This window comes from Rhinolophus ferrumequinum, chromosome 2 (assembly GCF_004115265.2).
Source record: "Rhinolophus ferrumequinum isolate MPI-CBG mRhiFer1 chromosome 2, mRhiFer1_v1.p, whole genome shotgun sequence".
Taxonomy (NCBI): Eukaryota; Metazoa; Chordata; class Mammalia; order Chiroptera; family Rhinolophidae; genus Rhinolophus; species Rhinolophus ferrumequinum.
The window spans coordinates 32,830,539-32,842,376 of NC_046285.1; positions in this window are offsets into that span (position 1 = coordinate 32,830,539).

Genomic DNA, 11,838 nt, shown 5'->3' on the forward strand with positions numbered 1-11,838 from the left:
AAGATGAAGACAGAGATTATGATGATCCATAGACAAAGGAAGGTTGATGAAGATTGCTGGCAAACCACCAGAAGCCAGGAGAGAGGAACACACTCTCCCTCACAGCCCTCAGAAGAAACCAACCATCTTGATTTCAGACTTTTAGCCTCCACACCTGTGAGACAGCACATTTATTTGGTTTAAGTTTGTGGCACTTTGTTATAGCAGCCCTAGCAAACTAATATATTATTGAATGACACAGAGATTGTGTGGTGGTTTGTACTATAGCAATAGCTGGTTTTTACAACTTGTTTCTATTTATATCAATGGTGATTTTTAAATTAGAAAATTATGGGAAATATAAAGAAGAATGAAAAAAAGATCTTCCATTATGTTTCCACACAGAGCCTGTTTTCCAGTCTGTTTTCAATCAACATAAAGGTTTAAATCATGGATATATTTCTTTCTGACTGTATATCTATCTATCTATCTATGAGATTGGACAATTAAGTTTGTGAACTCATCCTAGAAAAAGTTCCACATGCCTCATTGCTGAATATCACTACAGTCACCTTTGAAGGACTCCCCTTGGGAATCTATGCATCGATGCCAGCACCTAGTCCACCCTTCAAAGGAATTTTGAAACTCTTTTCCTGGAATGGCCATCAGAGCTCTTGTCATATTATCCTTCATGTCCTGAATGTCATCAAAATGTCTTCCTTTCAATATTTCCTTTATCTTCAGGTAAAGAAAGAAATCACTGGGGGCCAGATCAGGTGAGTAAGGAGGGTGTTCCAATATAGTTATTTGTTTACTGGCTAAAAACTCCCTCACAGACAGTGCCTCTGAGCTGGTGCATTGTCATGATGCAAGAACCATGAATTGTTGGCAAAAAGTTCAGGTCGTTTTCCTCTAAATTTTTCATGCAGCCTTTTCAACACTTCCAAATAGTCAACTTGATTAATTGTTTGTCCAGTTGGTACAAATTCATAATGAATAATCTCTCTGATATCAAAAAAGGTTAGCAACATCGTTCGCAAACTTAATTGTCAGAGATCATATTGTCTTATTGTGCCAATTCATTAAGTGTGCATATAGAAAAAGCAGATATTTATCATGTAATATTATTTTTTTTGTATTTCAGTCCAAATTGTATTTTAAATCTCCATTCTGCAAGTTAGGGAATGCAATCTTGACCAATTAAATCTCTTTTTTTTTTTTTTTACTAGTATTGTTTCTAAATTCAAGTATGGTTCAAGAGGTACCGTGTTTCCCCAAAAATACGAGCTAGCTGGACAATCAGCTCTAATGCGTCTTTTGGAGCAAAAATTAATATAAGACCCAGTCTTATAGCAAAATAAGACCGGGCATTCTATTCTATTCTATTCTATTCTATTCTATTCTATTCTACTCTACCAGGTCTTATAGTAAAATAAGACTGGGTCTTATATTAATTTTGGCTCCAAAAGACACATTAGAGCTGATTATCTGGCTAGGTCTTATTTTCAGGAAAACACGGTACATATGTGTAAAGCAGAGTATCTTAGGCACTTCATCAGGATTTCATCACTTTATTCTGCCATTAAATTTGATGCCAGCATTGTTGTTGTTTTTTTTTACAATTTATTGGGGTGACAATGGTCAGTAAAATTACATAGCTTTCATACAGATGGCTAATAGACATGAAAATATCACTACTCATCAGAGGAGTGAAAGTAAAAAACATGAGATATCACCTCATACCAGTTAGAATGGCTATTATCAACAAGACAAATAGTAACAAGTGTTGGAGAGGCTGTGGAGAAAAAGGAACCTTCATACAGCATTGTTGGGAAGGTAGATTGGTGCAGCCACTATGGAAGGCAGTGTGGATGTTCCTCAAAAAATTAAGAATAGAATTGCCATGTGACCCAGAAATCCCTCTCCTGGGTATCTACCCCAAAAATCTGAAATCATTTATCCATAAAGATATATGTGCTCCGATGTTTGATGCCAGTATTCTATTCCAAAGTTTAATCTATGGTCGACACAGATCCCTGCTCTGTTGTCTCTTTATTCAATCAAGAAGTTTCCTTGGATCCAAATCTCCTCTGTCTAATACTCAGAATCCAGTCTTTGGTCCTTAGGGATCTCACATATCTATTTAGCATTATTATTTACTTAGTATTTTAAAAAAATAGCATAGGACCAGGTAATAAATATTTATTTTTCTTATCTGTTCAGCAACTTATACTTTTTTATATCTCTTCAGCAACCCTATTAAGGAATAGAACAAGTAATTTGATATCCATTTTGCAAATGAGAAAATTGAAGCTTTCCATAGTTTATAACTTTCTGAATATTATCTGATTGCAGTGTGCTAGAATGAGGAAAATAATCCAAATTCTTCTGTATTCCCAGTTTAGAGCTTTGAAAGCAAATTAAAGTGCTGTGAAAATTCATCAAAAGAGATTGTGTGCGGTCAGTGGGTAGATGGTCAGATGATCAAGTAGGGAGAGAGTGGAATCATTAAAATAAGATCAGAAGGAGCTTCGTGATAAAAATCATCATTTGAAGTGGATAGTAAAGAAAAAAGAAAAAATTAACATCAAAAGGATTGGGATAAGAAAGTGGGTGGAGGGGATGAGGAAAGTGGCTGTTTGAAAAGGATAGAAACTAATAGGACAAACTTTTCCATTTTTTTACATTTAATATGTATTTGTATTAGAGCAGCTAATTTGTTTGCAAGACTTTTAATAAACACAAGGAATCATGAGCTCAGCTCCCTGTTTTCAACTAGTTTACACTCTATTTAATCATGAATTAGTGTTTTGTTATGCCCTATAATACATATTTATTTTTACAGGACTTTTCAATATTTAATTTAAAACCATGAATGATGAGCACTCTACCACATGTATCAGTGAAAAGAATATATGGATGGATACAAGGCACCTTTTTGAAACACCTAGGCAGACATCCTGCAGGCTACTTAGAAAAGAAGACACAATGTTAGTACAGCAGCACTGATAAAGTAATTTAGGGAAGTGAAACATTTTACAGGAAATGTAGTGGACCATGTGTTAGGCACCTATTATGTAAGAGGTACTTTACACAAGTTGATTAACTTAATCTGCATAACCATAATAGTTAGGCATTGTTTTCCTTATTTTCACAGTAGGAAAGATAATGGTTCAAGCCTAAGAACTTGTTAACAAATTAAGTTGGTTGGGAACTGAATGAATGTATTTTTTGACTCCAAAACCCTACGATTCTCATTTATTATAGCATAGCAGATTTTCAAACATAGTGAATAACTGAAAGAATGAAAGTTTGAGCACACATATGAATAACACTTTCAAAGTTTATTAACTTTTTGCCCTATTTGTTCCATCTATCTACAGAGGTATAATTTACATTAAAAATCCACCTATTTTAAATAATTTAATGACTTCTGACAAATATATATATATATATATATATACACATATATATATATGTATATATATATTAATGTAAACACTAGTATAATGGAGATATAGAATGTTCCCATCATCCTGAAAATTTGCCATGAACTCCTTTACAATTCATGCCTTTGTCTCATCTCTGCTCCTGACAAATACTTATCGGCTTTCTTTCCCTCTAGTTTTATTATTTCTAGATGTCATATAAATGAATTCAGACCACAGTTAGTCTTTTGTATCTGCATTCTTTCACTTAACATATTTTTGAGTATCACCCATTCTGCATACATCAGTAGTTCATTCCATTTTATTGCTCAGTAGTATACTATTGTATGGATATAGTAATTTTTTTTTTTTACTCATTTCTCAAATTGTTGAAAATTTGGGCTTTTTTTCAGTTTTTATCTATTATGACTAAACCATTATAAATTGTGTTTACAAGTCTTTGTGTAGACATATATTTTCATTTCTCTGGAGTAAATACCTATGAGTGATGTCACAAGATACTATCAATAATTGTATATATAACTTTACAAGGAACTTCCAGACTGTTTTCCAAAGTACATATTTTGCACTCCTACCACCAATGTATGAGAGTTCCACTTGATTCATATCTTCACCAAGACTTGAAACTGATTTTTTTTTAACTTTAGCCTTTCTAGTATATACAGAGATATTGCATTGTGTTTTTAATTTGCATTTATCTGATGAATAATTGTGTTAAGCATTTTTCCATGTGCTTATTTGACATTGGTGTATCTTTGGTCATATATCATTTCAAAAACTGTTCATATTTTTATCGATTATTTTTCTTGCTATTATTCAGTTGTGAGAGCACTTTTTAAAATATTTTGGACATGGCTCTGTTACCAAGTGTATGATTTTCTTAAGCATGTCTGTTGAAGAATTAAAGATTCTAATTTTGATGAAACCTGTAAACTGTAATGGAGAGTCTGATTACATTTTCTATGTTTGTTGACAGCTTTCATGTTCCACCAATATCTTTCTGCCCCACATCTAGGAAAGCTGATAAGAAATTCAGGTGCTTCCTTATTTGGTGCTGGCAAGAAGTTCAAACTCAGTAAGCCCCAGCCTGGGCACTAAACGCTTCACCGTAGCTCCACCTCCCAACCACAATAAAACCCCAAAGCTAGTCACCCCTTGTTCTTCTGTCAGTCTTTGCACTTACCTGGGATCCTAGCCCCATCTCCTCAGCAAACTATATTATGTGCTTAATACATTTTTATGCCCTCTTGGTGCATAAGTGACATCATCATATTGACATCTGTATTGTCTATTGCTTCTGTTACAAATTACCATACACTTGGTAGTTTAAAACAACATATATTTATTATCTTATAGTTCTGTATGTTAGAAATTTTACTGGACTAAAATTAATGTGTTGATATGACTTCATATCTTTATGGAAGGTCTAGGAGAACATTCATTGCCTTGCCTTTTCTGGCTCCTACATAGCATCACAATCCTTAGTTGATTGCACGTTCCTCCATGTTTAAGCCAGCAATATGGCACCTTCAAATCTCTCTCTGACTCTGCTCCCTCTGCTTCCCTATTCCAGTTTTAAGAACTGTTATTATTATATTGAGTCCATCTACGATAATCTCCTTGCTCAGCAAATTAACAACCGTAATCACATTTGCACCTTAATTCCCCCTATAACATATAACATAACATATTCAAAGTCACAGGGATTAAGATGTGGACATCTTTCAGGGACCGTGATTCTGTCTACCACATCTGAAACAAACTGATTCTGCCTAGAATGAACCCCCCAAAATGCAAAGTTACAAAGGTTTGTTTGTTTTTTGTTTTTTTTTTACTGTTTTCTTACAGAAATTTTATAATTTTAGCTTGTATATGTAGGTCTAATTTCCATTTTTGAATGTGGTTTAGGTCTAATTTCCATTTGAATGTGGTTTAAGATGATGATAAAGGTTTCATTTTATATATGTATATTTCCAAAATTTAAAAAAATTGTTAGACATGTAGTATATATAATTATTTAATTTATATAATTATTTATTTGGGCAGTATTTGTTGAAATGACTAGCCTTTCCCCACTGAATTCTGTTGGCATCAGCCTCAAAAATCAAATGACAATATATGTGAGAATCTACGAATTATGTTCTGTTCCATTGATCTATGTGTTTATCGTGACAAACCCGCAATGTCTTCATTATTATAAAATTTTGGTCAATATTGAAATCAATTAGTATCCATCTTCCAATAATATTTATTCAAATTATTTTAGCTATTTTTGTCTTTCCAAGTTTTCATATACATTCTAGAATAAATTTGTCAAATTCAACCAAAAAAAAAAAAAAAACGGTAGGAATTTAAAATCTTATTTCTCAAAAGACCAACTTGGGAAGAAGTGACATCCTGGCAATATTGAGTATTCTGGCCTGTAAATATAGTTTATATCTCCACCTATTTAGGTAGTCCTTAATTTATCTCAATAATATTTTATAAATTTCAGAGTGTGAGTGCTATTTGCCTTGTGTTAAAATTATCTGTAAATATTTCTTGTTCTTGTTCATTCTATTATACAAGGCATTCAATTCAATTTTCTTGTTTTGTTGTTGTTAGCAAACAGAAAATTGATTTTGGTATGTGACCTTTTACGTATGGTCTTGGAAACATTTATAAATTATAGTTAATCTTTTTTTGTACATAGATTAGGAGTTTTTATGGATACTTCATGTTGGCTGCAACTAAAACTTTTAATTCTTCCACACCAGTTGTATGATTTTTATATATTTTTCTTATTTTATTATACTTACTATGCTCATTGCATTCTCTACAATTTTGCATAGAAGAGATGAGTATAAATCTTTGACTCATTCCCAATCTTCAAAGAAAGATACTCAGTCTTTACCATTAATTATATTAGCTGTGTGTTTCCCTTTTTAATTAAATATATTGGGCTAACAATGGTTAATAAAAATATATAGGTTTCAAGTATACAATTTTATAATATATTATCTATATATTGCATTGTATTCACCAGCTAAAATCAATTCTCCTTCTGTACCCATATATTTGCACCCCTTTACCCTCTTCTACGTTTCCCCCCACCCCTTTACCCTCTGGTAAACACTACACTGTTGTCTGTGTCTATGAGTTTTTGTTTCTTTGTCTGTCTTGTTTGTTTGTTGCTTTCAGTTTTGTATTCTACATATGAGTGAAATCATATGGTACTTAAATTTTTCTGTCTGACTTATTTCTCTTAGCAAGATGAGATCTATCCATGTTGTCACAAATGGAAGTATTTCATCTTTTCTTATGACTGAGTAATACTCCATTGTATATAGGTACCACAACTTCTTTATCCAATCCTCTATCGAAGGACACTTTGGTTGTTTCCATGTCTTGGCCACCATAAATAATGCTGCAATGAACACAGTGGTGCATATACCTTTATGGATAAAGGTTTTCACATTTTCTGAATAGATACCCAGGAGAGGGATTGGTTTGTCGTATGGGAATTCTATTCTTAATTTTTTGAGTAACTTCCATAGTGGCTGTACCAATTTACATTCCCACCAGCATTGTATGAGGGTTTCTTTTTCTCCACAACCTCTCCAACACTTGTTATTACTTGTCTTCTTCATAATAGCCATTTTAACAGGATGAGATGGTGTCTCATTGTTGTTTTGATTTGCATTATCCTAATAGCTAGTGAACTTGAACATTTCTCTTAGGTGAGTTTTGTCAGATTGGGGAAGATTCTCTATTCTCTTGTTTTCTGAAGGTTTCTATTTTTTCATTAATTTAATCAAATTTATAGTTTTGTATCTAAGTTAATAATTGTTGTTTTGTTTTGTTTTTCATTTATTGATATAGTGAATTCCATTGATAAGATTTTGAATTTTGAGCAAATCTTGAATTTGTTCCACTTCTTCTCACCCTACCCTTTCCTTCTCATGATGTTTATAATTTTTCTATATTGCAAATCTCAATTTGCTAAGATTGTGTTAAGGATTTTTGTCAATTATAAAGTATATTGAGAGATTTCTGGTCAAGATGGCAGAGTAGGTAAATGCTGCATAGTAAAATTTGCCAGTGAAGCTTATTGGTCCAGGAGTTTTCTTTGTGGGAAGATGTTAACTACAAATTCAAGATATGCTAAGTTCCTTAAGCATTCTTATGACCAGTATTTTTAACGCTGTCTCTGGTAGCCTTCCATTTCATTTAGTTCTTTTTCTGGAGGTTTCTCATCTTCTCTTATTTGGGACATGTTTGTTTCCTCATTCTGCCTATCTCTCTGTGTTTGCTTCTATGTATTAGGTAAATCTCTTTATGTCTCTCAGTCTTTGCCAGGTGGCCTTATACTGTAGGTGTCCTGTGTGGTCCACTGGCACAGTCTCCCTGATTACCTGTGCATGTGTTCCAGGAGTGTCCCTTGTGTTGTGTGTGTTCTCCTGTTGTGGTTGAACCTTAATTGCTTTTGGCGCATCAGTGGGTGGGATTGACTCCCAGGCTGACTGGCTGTGAGGACTGGCTATGCCCCCCGCATAGGAGCTGCTGTGTAGTGACTAAACCCTCAGAGGGGAATTCACCCAAGTGGGTCTTGTGCCTTCTGAGACCACCCTTTAGGTGTGCCACTTGTGGAGCTAATCAGGCAGTGCCCTGGTGTGGTCTGAGGCTGGCCTCTGGGTGTATTGTTTCTTGTGCCTCTTGAGATAGGCTCTCATGCAGGCCAATTTCAGCCTTCCCTGTGACTGGCCTAGGGCTACATGGTAGGAGCTACAAAGCTACATGTAATTGGTTGCTGCCTCTGTTAGATCTAGAGACATGTGGGGGTAGCCTCGTTGTGAACTGAGGTCAGCTGCCACTAGCATTGGGCCTGGGACAGCTTAGCAAAAGGCCCAGGACATCTCTTGGGTCTGTTGCTACCTGCCAGCTGCCCATAAGGCTCAGAGGCTGAAAGTGTCTTCTTGAGTACACGGGCTGGGCTGGTTGACCCAGTGTTGACAGTGCTCCCGGCGATGCCATCCTATAGGCGGTTTTCACAAAGTTAATGCAGATTCAGTTCTTGTGCTTGTACTGAGCCTGTGGCCACTCTGCAAAACGCCCCAAGAAAACCGTGGCCAACCGTCACTCACCTCAGGTCTGCAGAACCCCAGGTGCCTCTCCAGAAAGGCTACAGTGTAAGCTGGAGCTGACTGTCCACCACCAAAATCTTCCCAGGCCTCTGCGGGCTGCCCGCTGCTGTACATGCTGCCAGCACCTTGTGGGGTAGGGCTGGCCATCCAGGAGCTAAGATTGCCCCTTTCAATGCCAAGATAGTTGGATGGGGTGGGGTCAGATCTCAGGGAGTCTCAGGGTTTGGCTGGTGGCTTTTACAAAGATAATACAGATTCCAGTCTTGCTCCAGTGCAGATCCTGTGGCCACTCCACAACATTGTCCAAGAACACAACAGCCAGCCACCACTCACCTCGGGCCCACAGATCTCGGACAGATGCCCAAGATAGGCTGCAGTACTAACTGTGCTTGACTGCCCACCACCAAAATTTTCCCAGGCTGCCATCGTCCACCCACTGCTATACAAGCCTCTGTAGCTTGTAGGGTAGGGCTGGCCTCCCAGGAGCTGAGGGTGTCCTGAGCAATGCCACTCTAGCTGGGTGGGCCAAGTTAGTCACCAGGTGATTTGTGAATGCCAGAGCAATACAGTCTCAGATTTGACCCTATGGGGATGGGTTCAATATGGGAAAGATGGAGCCCTCCTGAAGGTTCACGTGAGGTGGGCGCCATACAGGGATAATGGCGGCTGTCTACCTAGCCCTCACTCTGTAGCCACATAACTCAATCTTTCCCTGTATGTCTCTTGCATCTCTTGATTCACCATCCCTCTGTCAGAGCCCAGAGTGAGTGCCTATGAGCCAGTGGGTCTATGTGCGGGCCCTTTAAGAGGATGCCTGTGTTTCCAACGACCTTCCATCTCACCAGGACAGACAGATGGAAACCTTGCTGATTGTTACTGCCTGATATTATGGGGACTCCTCTTCCTGGCACAGGACCCCTGGGCTGGGGAGTCCAATGTGGGGCTGGGACCCCTCACTCTTCAGGGGGGACCTCCACTGCTTAGCTGTCTCTCCTGGTGCTCAACCACTACTTGAGGGTTGGAATCAGCCCATTTCTCATCTATGCCCTACTAGCAGTTTATAGGGGTTTTTCTGTTCTGCTACTCTTCAGATGGTTTTCCACGTTGATTGTTCTATACTTTAGTTATAATCTGATGTGATCCTTGGAGGCAGCAGTCATGACATTTACCTATTTTGCCATCTTGGACATTCTCCTGGAAAATTCTTACACAGTGTTTGTTTCAATATTTCTTATTACCACTTCACTCTCCTATTTGAGGAACAATAATTATAGACATTTTGGCTGTTTGATATTATCTGATCAATACTCTCCAATTTTGCATTTTTTTCCCACTTATTTTTGTCTTTCTGTTTGGATTATTTCTATTGACTTGTATTCAAGACAACTGATTCTTTTCTCTGAATTATGAAAATAAACCCATAAAAACATTTTTCATCTCATGTTATATTTTTTCATTTCTACCATTTCCAATGATTTCTTCTTTATAGTATCTATCTCTCTGCCAAAATTCCTTATCTGTCTATACATGTCTAACTTTCTGCTATTAATGATAGTTATTTTAACATATTAATCATAGTCATTTTAAGCCCTTTCCTGATAGTTCTTCCACCTGAGTCACCTCTAAATGTAATTGTCTTAACTATATTTTTCTGTCGATAATACAGATTTTGTCTTTTTTTCCCCATGTTTGCTTCTTAATTTTTTTATTAATTGACAAACTATTTAGAAAGGAAAAGTGGAGGCTTAGGTAGATAATATTTATGTCAAGAAATGGTCCCTCTCTCCTTCTGTTAGGCCATCAGTTGACTCAATATGCTCTAGGTAGGATGCATTTTGTTGTTGCCGTGGTGACCTTAAGTGTTTGGTAGGCTTTTAACACTGTCAGTACTGGAATGTTGCTGTTTCCTCATGTTTAGTGGGAAGCCTGAAGTGGTGAAGAGTTTTTCAACAGGCTGCGAACACCTAAACAACAGAGAGAGGATGTTTTTCTATGTTTGTTCTCCATTCCAAACAATAAATAGTCACTTTATATCATCAAAAGGCTCTTGGTGGGAGTGGGATAATTGTGGGGACTCCTCAGTTCTGCTCCAGCTTCAGTCTTAGTCAAGTCTTGTGCACGTGAACCTCAGAGGGCGGCCTTTCTCAATATTCTGGCACTTTCCTCAGAACAATTCAAAGCAGGCTCTAGCATATATCTGAATGTCTTGACCTTCCTTCAGTGATAGTAGACCTTTTCTTTTCATTAGTGCAAAAATCCGGGCAAAGTAGTTGTCTCCCATCTCTCAGTGGCAGATAGTTTCCTTTTATTCTCAGGTCAATATAACGAAAGTCAGGGATGGGGGCTATATTTATTTCTCCCCAGCAGCAGTTCTCCTTATCTTAGGAAAAAAAAAAAAAAACCTTCTGTCCTCTGGTAGACAGTATTTGTTTCATTTTAGAAAAGAATTTGGTACATGGATAATATTTGTTTCTGTCATCCAACAGCAGACATTTATCAACTTGGATTCAAACAGGGCCCAGAGTATGAATGGGGAGTCCAGAAACTCGAAGCCCACCCTCAAACATTGGCATTCTGAATGTTTGTGCACTGAAGGGGGATCTCACAAATCTGTCATAGCTCTAATATTTCTAGTGGGTTCTTGAAAGAAGCTTGTGGAAAAAAACTTGTCCATGGATTAGATATCCATTTTTCACTGCATCCCCCCAAGGATTATTTTAACTGTCACAATAGCCCACACTTCGCTTTTAAGAATTTGTTTAAAAATGAGGGTTTCTCTTTATTTTCCTGTCTGTTTTTATGGGTTTTTTTTTCCTATTCTCTGCCAAATTGCAACATTTTGGAGTCTTCATCTCTCTTCAGAGAGGTTTGGTACTCTTGGAATTTAGTTTGTTTGGTTGCTTTACAACCTTAATTCTCCAAATACATCATTTTGTTTCCTGGATTTTAGTGTATGGCATTAGCTTTCTTCATTTTAAGTGTAAATACTACCTGACAAATGACTGTTTAAAGTTGCTTTCAGAGTTAACATTTAGGCCCACATAAAGAACGATAATCATGTAAATCAAAGTTTTGACAGTTCTATGGCCTCCCTGTGTGACTAGAATCAAGTTTTCTTCCAAGTAGTAATGATACATATTTATTGACAAATTAGAAGAGCTGAGCAGAGTGCTAATTGCTTTTTATGCATTACTCTCATTTAATCATCAAACCAAACCCTTGAAGGAAGTTATATTATGATCCCCATTTATATAAGGAAATTGTGAAATGCCTACAGGAAGACAGCT